A 12,684-nucleotide genomic window follows, 5' to 3' on the forward strand; every position below is an offset into this window, starting at 1 on the left:
ACCTGGTGTAAATCAACGCAGTCTATCAGATGAGACATCTACTAGGCGAAGTAATAGGACTCGGACTACGGCAATCTAAAACACAGCATACAGTATTAGACATGGTATGTTAAAACCATGCAAAAAGCCCTGTTACCTAAGTATAAAACAATACAGTGAGAGTTGGGTAATGCACACACCAAACAGATAACATATACTATAGAGTGGAAATGGTTTAACTGAATTAATTTAGCGCTGTGCTGTATTTGTGTTTTAAATATTTATATTGTATTTATTGTGTTTTTAACTGTAAATTTTTAATGTGCGTAAATGTAATCCGCCCTGAGCCTGCTAATGTGGGGAGGGCGGAATAGAAATCGAAACAAACAAACAAACACACAAACAAACAAATGCAGTGATTTAGTTCACATCTCTCTATAAAAGCACCTTCCTGGGTTATCTTGTTTTAATAAACCCTGTTTCCGTTACAAAATGCCCTCCTGAACAAGAGAATTTACATAGGGCCAAGCTACAAGTGACGAATGACATTTCAACGGCAAGTGAACAGACTCACGTGTATTCCTCCCTGTTCACTTGCACTCCACTTGCACTCCACTTGATCACATATCAAGTGGAGCGTAAGTGGAATGCAAGTGAACAGGGAGGAATGCACGTGAGGGCCAAGCTACAAGTGACGAATGACACTTGAACGGCAAGTGGATTGAGTGGAGAGCAAGTGAACAGGGAGAAATACACTTGCCGTTCAAGTGTCATTCGTAGCTTGGCCCATAGATTGCAGAAGGACCGAAGCATGGGGGCCGTCCTGAACACCTAAGGCAGGCCATTCCATGGGGTGTGGACCACAAAAGACCACACGTGTACAGGTGGTTGTTGAATATGCACATTTTCAGGTTGGCAGCCACAAAAGGCCTTGCTCAGTTCAGTGAAGCTGTCGTGGTGGGGCATCGGAGGAGAGGCGGTGCTGCAGATCTGAGGGTCAAAAGCCATGATGGGGTTTGTTTGCGCTAGACAGTACCTTGAATTGGACCCCTTTCACCAGACTAGTTATTTTTCTTTAAATTCCCCAAATGCGTCTTCAAAAAGCAAAAAGAGGGAGTAAGTCCTTGCCTTATGAGGGCAAGGACTGCCCTAGTACATAAGAACAGTGGGAGAGAATAATATTAATGTTTTGACTTAAATGCAAAACTAGGGTTTTTTCCAGATATACCATCCCCCCCCACCACAGGGGAGGGGGTTCATCTTACATTCACAAACTAATGTCCAGTAATAATTTACATGTGTGTACAACTCTTTAAAGGGCGGGGGGATCGTTTTACATTCAGGGCCATCTTCCTTTTGAGTAAATACAGTAACAGAGTGTACAAGTGGCAAAAGTTTGGCCTGAAAAGCATTCTTGCAGGTCTGCCCAGAGTTTCCTGTGCTATTGATCAGATCCAAGATCAATGCATCAAAAAAGTCATTTAGAAGGCCAGCGCAGTGTAGTTGAGACTAGGAGCAAAGATCAAATCCCCACTTGTTCATCGAGTTCATTGGAGAACCTTGGTCTCGTCACTTGGCCTAACCTACCTTACAGAGGCATTGTGAGGATAAATTGGAGGAAGCTGTGTCCTGCGCTCCTTGGAGGGAGATCAAATAGGGAGGAGTTGCTGTAGGAAAGCAACTGTTTTTACTGTTTTAATATTCTTAGAGCCAAGCTATAAGTGACGACTTACACAGGTTGGACACTTGTCAGCTTACCTCAAGTTTTGATGGGAAATGTAGGCGTCCTGGTTTTACAGCTTGGCTCTTCATTACAGCTGCAAGACCAGGATGCCTACATTTCCCATCAAAACTTGAGGGAAGCTGACAAGTGTCCAACCTGTGTCAGGCGTCACTTGTAACTTAGCTGTTAGGTAAAGGTGCAAGAACCGAGTAATTACTGACCCATGTGGGGGACGTCACATCATGACGTTTTCTTGGCAGACTTTTTACAGGGTGATTTGCCCTTGCCTTCCCCAGTCATCTACACTTTACCCCCAGGAAACTGGGGACTCATTTTACCGACATCGGAAGGATGGAAGGCTGAGTCAACCTTGAGCCGGCTACCTGAACCCAGCTTCCACCAGGATCGAACTCAGGTCGTGAGCAGAGCTTGGGCTGTAGTACTACAGCTTACCACTCTGCGCCACAGGCTCTAATAGTAATATTCTAATATTTAATATTCTTATGTTATATTAATTTTTAATATTTATTTACTGTGTCTATTGTGATGTTACCATTTTATACTTGTTGTAAACTGCCCAGAGAGCTTTGGTTATGGGTGGTATAGAAATGAAATTAATAACAGAATAAGGAGGAGGAGGAGGAGGAGGAAGAGGAGGAGGAAGAGGAGGAGGGGTTAAGCACTCTTTCTTATCTTTCACTTATGAACCGACATAACCAGATCTCTCCAGAAGTTGCTTTTCATTAGAATCCAAGCTGCCAGTGTTGTTTAAATGCATGCATTTGTGTGTCATGAGTCGAGGAGCTAACTGTCCCTGAGTGCAGCAACAGAATGTGGGTAAAATATTTTGCTGATGCTCCGTGATGTTTTTGTGAGTGCTCCATAATCATAATCATAATCATCTGTTCGTGCCTGCCGGTTCCTACTGTCACTCTGCAGTAGCTTCATCTGCAAATGGCCCAGACTTCAACTCCGGGGGTCATATGAAAAGCTGTCCCCGCTCCCTTGCAAGACATTTCTGGGAGGCCCACATAACGTTTCAAGAGTTTCAAGAAACAAAAAGAAAAAGAAAAAGAAAAATGCATTGCTGTGTACTGTGTGTGTGTGGACTCCTTTGGCAAAATATGTCTTCCGTAAAGGGGAGCAAAATGTCTTTGGCATGGACAAGGCTGAATGAAGCCTCAAATTCTTTTATTGCCTGTTGGGGTTGCACAAATCTTTGAGGCTGGTTTCAGATATAGGAGGGGTGAGAAAAGGCTTCTTTGGGGATGCCAAACATGAATACATGAAGCTGCCTCATACTGAATCTGACCCTTGGTCCATCAAGGTCTTTTTTGTCTATTCAGACAGGCAGGAGCTCTCTAGGGTCTCAGGTGGAGGTCTTTTCCATCACCCACCCCCTGAACCTTTTAACTGGGAATGCCAGGAACTGAACTGGAGACTGCGTACCAAGCTGACACTCTGCTGCTAAGTCACAGCCCCTCCACTCCAGAAAAAGAAGATGGCATCCAACTGATACTTGTATGCCACTGAAGTTGCTGTGCCTGAAATTTCCACTTCCCTTTTCTGACTAAGGCTGATTCCACACACCTTGGATAATGCACTTTCAATGCACTTTATCAATCGTTTGAGGTGGATTTTTTGTTCCGCACACAAAAAAATCTGTTCCAAATGATCTATAAAGAGGATTGGAAGTGCATTATCCAACGTGTGCGGAATCACTCTAACAGTGCAATCCCAAGAAGAGCTACTCCAGTCTAATCCCATTGAAGTCAATGGGTTTAGACTGCAGTAACTCTGTTTAGGATTGCACTGTAATGAGCCTACCAATAGATTGCACTACCAATGAGACTTCTCAGAGACAGCAATGGCAGGGTGAAGGTAGCCTGCCAGTGTGTGCCAGGCCAGAAACAACCCAAACAATCCAAGCAAGAAATGCTGGCATTTTAAAAGGCTGTAGGCAATTCTCATCCGTTCTCCCTTGCGCCAATCAGGGCAGTCTCTACAGCCAAGTGAACCCAGGGACTGAAATTGGGTCACCAAGGTCAGTATGGGGGAGATGCTGACTCATAGACTCATGGGGTTGGAAGGGATCTCTAGAGTCATCTAGTCCACCCCCCTGCACAATGTAGGAAATTCACAGTTACCACCACCACCACCACCACCACACACCCAGTGACCCTTACTGCATGACCAGAAAATGGATCTTGTGCTTGCTGCCTCATTCTACTTCTGTTTGGGTCCAAGGGGCAGCCACCACTTGTGTGTGTCATCTTGGACTCAACTGACAGCACCATTGGATGGCACAGCCCTGCTACATAGGGCTGGACAGATAACTAGGCAAACCTAGTGATTGCATAGGGTGGTAAATTTTTAGTGGCACCCAAGGGCTAGTGGAGTCTCTTCTACTGGCTTGAAGAGAAGCTCTGTGTTAGCTGTCTTCTAAAATCTTCATGTCTGATTTTCTGCATGTTACATACAAAGCTTTTGAAGAAATTGTCTATTTTTATTTTTACATTGTTTGTACTGAACGGCCACTCAGTAAAATTTTCATTCTAGACGTCTCACTTTTCTCTCTATTGAATGACGGGTGGGAGAGGCAAAGTCATAGTTCTTTTGTATGTGTGTAGTGCCCTTATAGCTGATGTATAGCACCCCCTGGTGGGGTTTTCATGGCAAGAGACTATCAGAAGTGGTTTGCCATTGCCTGCCTCTGCAACCGTCTTTGCTGGAGGTCTCCCATCCAGTTACTAACCAAGAACAACCCTACTTAGCTTCTGAGATCTGATGTGGGTTCTCTTAGGGCACCAAACATCCCAGGGCTAGCTCTGCTTCCCTTCTCATTGTCCACACAGCATACCTACCACTTTTGAAATCTGACTGCAGTTTCTCCATGTTCTTTCCCTTGTTCTGCTGGGGCTTCAACATTCTCAAGCCCCCTTATTATGTTTACAAGCAGGGTGGTTGGAAAGATTCCTTGCCCACTTTTTAAACCTTTGCACAGTCAATACAGAATGAGGGTCAAACAGATCCTCCAGTTAAGTTACAGAAATTAAAACATTTTAGGATCTTTTAGAAATGTTTGATACCATGGCCTTCAATTGGAGTTAAGAAGGATTGGGAAAGGGACTATGCCCCTGACCTTGAACTGATATAAAATTGCCATGCGGATTGAGTTCCAACATCTGATTCTTGCACTAACAAAACAACAGTAACAACAACAACATTTGATTTCTATACCGCCCTTCAGGACAACTTAACACCCACTCAGAGCAATTTACAAAGTATGTTATTATTATCCCCCTAACAACAATCACCCTGTGAGGTGGGTGGGGCTGAGAGAGCTCTAGAAGAGTTGTGACTGACCCAAGGTCCCCCAGCTGACTTCAAGTGGAGAAGTGGGGAATCAAACCTGGCTTTCCAGATTAGAGTCCTGCCACTCCTAACTACTGCACCAAACTGGCTCACTGTGTACCAAAGCCCTCCGAAAGAACAGAGAGAATGGTCCGATTTGCTCAAGGTCTTCTGGACTCCTGGGCCGTTTCCAGACGGCTTACCTGCCTCCGGAACGTCGCGCCATGTTGCGGGGTTTTCTCGTGCAAGTTTTGCGCGACGTCGCGCAAAACTCACGCGAGAAAACACGATATTTCGCGTTTTCCCCGCAACATGGCGCGACGTTCCGGAGGCAGGTAAGCCGTCTGGAAACGGCCCTGGCTAGGGTCAAGGAATGAATCCAACCTAAATACTACACTGAGCCTCGAATGTGTTGATGGCCAGTGCACAACCAGCATTAATCAGATACTTCCTGTTGTAGCATTTTCCTGTTGAAGAGTAGATTTCATCTTTATTATTCCATTGTGTAGGCTGGGGATTCAGAGCTGTTGACTAGCAGCCACTGACGGATTAATCACCTTGAATTGTTATGAGAGGTACATTTTATGGCCTCCCTTCACAATCTCTCTCTCTCCCCTCACTTGCTCATCTTTCCCTCCATGTTTATTTATGATTTTTTGTTAGAATCTGATTCATTGGGTATTTTGCGCTTGCAAGAACAAAGTGTTTCCAGTGATAAGTTACTCCAGCTCCTTTCTATTTGGAGACTTTGTGTTCATTGCCAGGTGGAGAAATGGTGATATTTTAGGGATGGCTGAGCCAACCAGCGGGAAAACCACCTGCACCCAAAAATGAAATAAAAGGGTGTTCATTTTAATTGCCATAATCACCTCCCTCTTATGTTTTTTACAGTTGTTTTCTTACTTGACCTACATATATCCTTCAAGGTGTAGGATGAGTTGATCTCGTCTGTTCAGATCATTTGCAATCCCATGAGTTTTGCTTTGCTCTGTTTTCCCCTCCTTTGGAACAGCAGCGTAACTAGAATTTCTAATATTATTTCATAAATTATTTATTTATTTTATTACATGTCTAGAACACCCTCCCCGTCAGACAGGCTCAGGGCGGTGTAACAACATCCAATTTTTACATAAAGTTTAAAAACAATAAAAACATTATAAAAACATTAAAACACTATTCCATATATAATTATACAATTAAAATTTCTCAACTGGCAGATATAAATATTAAAATACAGCATTTCAGGCGCAGGGGCTTGGCTCTTGCATCATGCCCTGCATCACACTTATGAGCTCCTGCATGGGTGGTGGACGGTCTTCAGTGGTATGGCCGGCGAGTGGACAGCCTAGTCCCCACCAAATGCCTGGCGGAACATCTCCATCTTGCAGGCCCGTCGGAAAGATAACAAATCCTACCAGGCCCTGGTTTCCTCAGACAGAGAGTTCCACCAGGTCGGAGCCAGGACCGAAAAGGCCCTGGCTCTGGTAGAGGCCAGGAGGACTTTGTGCATTCTGCTGCCCAATTCTTTCATTTTTGTCTCCTCCTTACTACATTCACTCCCTCGGATATACACATGGACGCTGCTGACACCGAGAAAGCAACATTGATGTCATTTTAGGATGACATCAAGATTCTTTTTTCTGTGGTGTTTTCTTGATGTGCTCCTGCACCCTGGGCAAAATACCAAACAAACTGAATTGTGATACCAACATTCTTTTTGCATTGTTACCCACCTGACTGCAGTGTGTTAGGAATGCACAAATGAGCAACAGTAATGGAGAGGAGGGGGGGAGATATAGAGGAACTGGAAACTTCAGCAAAACATGCGTATCTTGTACAAAATTCAGAAATTATTAAACAAGGACAGCAGCAGAGAATCCCTAATGCATTGGTTCAATGTCAACAAAGCCAAATAATTCAGAGCTTCAGAATTCAGGTGGGACAAATGTGGACAAAGACAATTTTGGAAGCATTCCTAGAGGGTAAGCTTTTCAGGGGTAAAAATCTCTGTTAGAAGACTGTGCCTGCTTTCCTCTAAGAGCTGAAGGCTAAGTTGCCATGCAGAATGCTAGAGATCAGATCTACGCTGACATTTTGTCACAGTCTCAGTTGTTGCTTTGTTCTTCGCTATGATTGTCTCCGCTCTGTCTTGACCCAGCTGTCTGAACGTCTCTCCAAATGCTTTCTTGTTGCTTCGCTAGTCACGAAGGCTGTTAAAACTTAGCTAATGATGATATATAGGCATGGATTGTGTTCGTAGTACTTGAACAGCCTTTGATATTCTAATGATTTGAGTTGGAGAATATGGGCCGTTTGCTGTACTATCAACTCTTATTGGTCTAGATGGAGCATTGATCTGAGCAGCTACTTAAGCCTGCCAGGTAATCTGTACTGTCTTTGGTGAATGGAAGGAAGAGGCATTATGCTGCAGTAAACATGTTGGAACAGTGCGCCTGAACAGGCTGTGTGAGAATGCGCATGTGTTTAATGCTGACGATTGCATGGTACCATTTGACTATGCAGAAAATAAACTGCTAAACAGGTTCAAGCTACTCATTCATTGTCCAACTGCTCAATGAAAACTGACGAGCAGAACATGAATATCTGGGCATCCATTTTTGAGAACCAAATGCCCTCCGAAGAATAAAGCGATCAGAAAATGATTCAGGTTAATGCTCGAAAGCGGGGAAGGGACAGGGTGTGTGTGTCTGTGCCATCAAGTTGCAATCTGCTGTGTTTTAACCAACATGCCCTGCACGTCCTTAAACTAACATGACATTATTGTGGTACAAAGCCAGCAGGGGAGTGCCGTGCAGCTGTGGGAAGAATATTCAACAAGTAACCCATCATCTGTGAGAGAACTCCATGCAGACGGCTTATGGAGGTATGTAAGCTGCAACAGATTTATGGCAACTTCAGAAAGGGGCTGTCAAAGCAAGTGAGAAGCAGAGGTGATTTGCCAATGCCTTCCTCTGCAGAGTCCTCCTTGGTGGTCGCCCATCCAAGTACGGACCACGCTTAGCTTCCGAGATGTGATCTGATCATGCTATACCGTGCCACCTTCCCTCCCCAATGGAGAGTACCAATTTAAAATTCACCATTTTTTCCTAAATCAAACGTTAATGAGATCAATCAAATGGATTCAAATGCTCCCAGAGTAATTCTTTGGAGACAGGCGTCCTTTGAAAAACCAGCACCTGGACTTGAATCGCCGTGTGAAGGTTAAGTTTTAATTGTACTTCACATTAAATATTTTAAGGCTTGTCTGTGTGCAAGCTTTAGGACCCTAACTTTCATTTGTGGTGATTGGAAATTCAAATCAGTCTTTCTATATGCATTTCATTTCTAATTGGCATCTTCTCAGGGGAGGGGATGTCTGGTGGGGGCTTGAAAGAGGAGCGTTCTTGCATTTTTAAAAATCCTGTCTTGTTTCCGAGCCTCTCAGAGCAGTGTACGTGAATCTCCTTTCCTCTCCATGCTGTCCTCATTACAACCCTGTGAGGTAGGCAGGGCTTTTTTCTGGGGAAAGAGGTGGTGGAACTCAGTGGGTTGCCCTTGGAGAAAATGGTCACATGGCTGATGGCTCCGCCCCCTGATCTCCAGACAGAGGGGAGTTTAGATTGCCCTCATGCGGAGGGCAATCTAAACTCCCCTCTGTCTGGAGATCACGGGGCGGGGCCACCAGCCATGTGACCATTTTCAAGAGGTTCCGGAACTCCGTTCCACGGCACTCCAGCTGAAAAAAAGCCCTGAAGGTAGGCCATGCTGACAGTCTGTGACTGGGCCAAGGTTACCCATTTCACAGAGGGGAGATTTCAACCTGGTTCTCTCGGGTCCTAGCCTAATCTTCGAATTGCTACACTAACTGCATCCTGGTTACAGCCTGACACTCTCTCCACAAAGTGGTAAATGACTCTTGGACAACACAAGGGGTTGAAGAACAGATCAAAGTGCAGCACAGGAAAGGATAACAAAGGATACGATTTCTAGCTGCATTTCACAGCTGCTGTCATCATGACTCTGAAGGTTATTTTAAAACAAACCAACACGAGGGAATCCCAGATGGACTCTCCTAAGCAGTCCAGAGTTTTGACTTCTTTAATCCCTGCTGAGCTGCCCTGGATTAGAATCAATGGCTCCCGAGCGCTATAATAATGGTGCTTCTTAAAAGCATTATGAAATCAATAAATGTACTTTAGAGCACGTGGATGGCACAACAGCCTCAGAGGAACCAAGGAAGGGCCGAGGTTTCTGTTCTCCTGCGGAGTTTTCAGAATCTTCTTCATCCGTTTTATTAATTGCCGAGTCAACATGGCAGGCTGAAATCTTTCTTCTCCCAGCCCCTATTTATCTGCAGTGTTGTTATTTTTCCCTTTCACCGATTCAGAATCTTTGGACAGACCTTGGAATTCTGGCTCTGCAGCCTGCAGTTGTGGCTCGTAGAATAATGCACCAACAGAAGGAGGTGGTTTGTGGGAAGGGAGTCTCTCTGCACAAGACAACTTACACGGGGATGCTCAAACGACTTACTTCTTGTGTGGTCTTATTTTCAAGTGCACTCTGTCTCCCTAGCAGTGCATGTGTATCCACAATGGGAGAACGAGTGCATGATCTTTCTATTATGTGTGGCTTCCTATTAGAGTACATGATATGTAAGCAGAAAGTGCCCCTCTTACCGGTTTAATGGCTAGCATCTCTAATGAAAAGATCTCATGTAGTGGGTGGTAGAATTTGGGGAACTAATAACATTCGATTTATATACATTCAGGACAACTTAACACCCACTCAGAGTGGTTTACAAAGTGTGTTATTATTATTATCCCCTCAATAATCACCCTTTGAGGTGGGTGGGGCTGAGAGAGCTCTGAGAGAGCTGTGACTGACCCAAGGTCACCCAGCTGGCTTCAAGCGGAGGAGTGGGGAATCAAACCCAGCTCTCCAGATTAGAGTCCTGCTGCTCTTAACCGCTACACCAAACTGACTGGATCAACAGTATTGGTCTAGATCAGGGGTGGGCAATTGTTTTGGCTTGGGGGCCACTTTGTGGGAGCGGAGGTTAGCAGAGGGCCGCACCTTTTAAAATGATTGCATTCATTAGTTAACTTTCGGTGCCAGGCGCCCGGTAGGTGACTGTCTTGGCGGGCCGCATGTGGCTCTGTAGCGGGCCGCATGTGGCCCGCGGGCCGCAATTTGCCCACCCCTGGTCTAGATGGGTATATTTAGATATGCCCTGTTTCCCCCCCAACAAAAAGAGGCTTTCAACATCAGTCTCTACTCTTCCATTTTACCCTCACAGCAACAACCCTGGGAAGTATGTAAGGAAGAGAAAGAGTGATTGATGGCTCCAGGTCAGCAAAGGAGCTTCCTTGGAAGGGTGGGGATTCAAACCTAGGGCTTCCAGATCCTAGTCTGACCCTCTAACCACTGCACCACATGAGGTTGCTTCATATATGCATATTTCCTAGCTGTTCACTACTTCGCCTTTGCCCTACTGATTGGCCATTTCCACACACGTTGAATAATGCACTTTCAATGCACTTCCGTAATCCTTTAGAAGTGGATTTTTTGTTCCACACATGGAAAATCAGTTTCAAATCTTCACTAAAGAGTATTGAAAGTGGATTATCCAACGTGTGTGGAAGCAGCCATTGTGAGTTATGAACCTGGCTGACCGTACAGCCAGTTACCGATACCCTTTGGCCTCAGCTCCCGAAATCTCAAAACTCTGATGGATATTAGCTCACTCTTTATTCATATATTTATAGCAAGTCTTCTCTGGAAAGGGTTGGGTCATATCTCCTCAATGCCTTACATGTTATTCCTTTAAAACCTCTGGGTGATTGCAAGCTCTTTATTTTTATACTGGAATATTGCAGGCTGGAATTCACACTTTTTAAGCGGTGATTTTTTTATGGGTTACTTGAGATGTTTGATTTAATTGGTCTCCAGGAGACTTGGATGGTTGACACAGAAAATAAATTGTTACCTGGGTCTAAAGCCTGGATCCGTCCTACAGTTAGAACAGCTGACAAGGCCAGTTGGTGGGCATACCATCCTTGTTGATATGAGACTGAAAACTGAGAATTAAAAAAAGGTTGATCTTGGTTCCTTTCAATAAGGTGTGCGGTAAAAATAATTATTTTTAGCCTCTACATTTCCTCCCCAAACGCCAGGTATTATTTGGAATCCATGCGGAATGACCTGGACACCAGTTATGGAGGTGGAGAGTCAACACTGTCATATTCCATTAGGCATTTTCAATGCATATATTGGTTGGGATCAAAAGGACCACAGAAGCCCATCTACTGGGAAGATGACTCATTTCCCTCTCTCTATCAAAATTCAAGAAATAGTAAAGTTAATTGGAGGGTTGGGATTTTTTAAAATTTTAGTTTCTTAAATGGGAGAGGGAGGAAAGGTGGTATGGAATAACCTGGTCCCATCAGATCTCAGAAGCAAAGCAGGGTCGGTGCTTGGATGGGCGACCACCAAGGAAGACTTTGCAGAGGAAAGCAATGGCAAACCACCTCTGCTTCTCACTTGCCTTGAAAGCCACTTGGTGGGGTTGCCATAACTTGGTTGTGACTTGACAGCTTGCAATGTAAATCGAATTGGTACATTTTCATGAGTATAATCACAGGGTGATAACGTAGTTTGTAAATAGCATATAAAAGGTAAAGGTAGTCCCCTGTGCAAGCACCGCGCCATTCCTGACCCACGGGGGGAGATCACATCATGACATTTTCTTGGCAGACTTTTTACGGGGTGGTTTGCCATTGCCTTCCCCAGAGCCCCGTGGCGCAGAGTGGTGAGCTGCAGTACTGCAGCCCAAGCTCTGCTCACAACCTGAGTTTGATCCTGGCAGAAGCTGGGTTCAAATAGCCAGCTAAGGGTTGACTCAGCCTTCCGTCCTTCTGAGGTTGGTAAAACGAGTACCCAGTAAAGTGTAGATGACTGGGGAAGGCAATGGCAAACCACCCCGTAAAAAGTCTGCCAATAAAACGTCATGATACGATGTCTACCCATGGGTCAGTAATGACTCAGTGCTTGCACAGGGGACTACCTTTACCTACCTTTACCTAAATAGCATATGCTTCCCCCCTTCCCCCCTTACAGTTAATTAATTTTGAAGCTGAGGGCCAAGCTACAAGTGACAAATGACACTTGAATGGCAAGTGGATTGAGTGGAGGGCAAGTGAACAGGGAGAAATACACTTGCCGTTCAAGTGTCATTCATTACTTGTAGCTTGGCCCTGAGTCTTTGACTGTGGTGACCATCAACCGTTTAAGATGGGCTCTGTGGTTTATTTTAGAGAAAAACCATGTGTTCTTTGAATCCAGCCTGTGGTTTACCCTTACTCTGGAAGAACAGTAGATTGGCCAAAGACAGCCATGCTTAGCTGTCTTCAGCATTTTTTTTATTCAGCTGCATGGACTTTCTTTTGGCATGAGGTACCTGTAGTATCGTAGATATATCCAAGCAGATTGCTGGCAAATTTAAACCCTTCCTGGTGGCCACCAATAAGCTGCCCAAAGTCGCTTGTAAAAAAAGAAACCGTAAAAATGGCTTAAGCGAGCTTGAGGGACTGCCAAGAACTTAGTTAAACAAGCCGCTAGGATGATTATAA

Source organism: Eublepharis macularius, chromosome 18, assembly GCF_028583425.1.
Source record: "Eublepharis macularius isolate TG4126 chromosome 18, MPM_Emac_v1.0, whole genome shotgun sequence".
In the NCBI taxonomy this organism is placed as follows: Eukaryota; Metazoa; Chordata; class Lepidosauria; order Squamata; family Eublepharidae; genus Eublepharis; species Eublepharis macularius.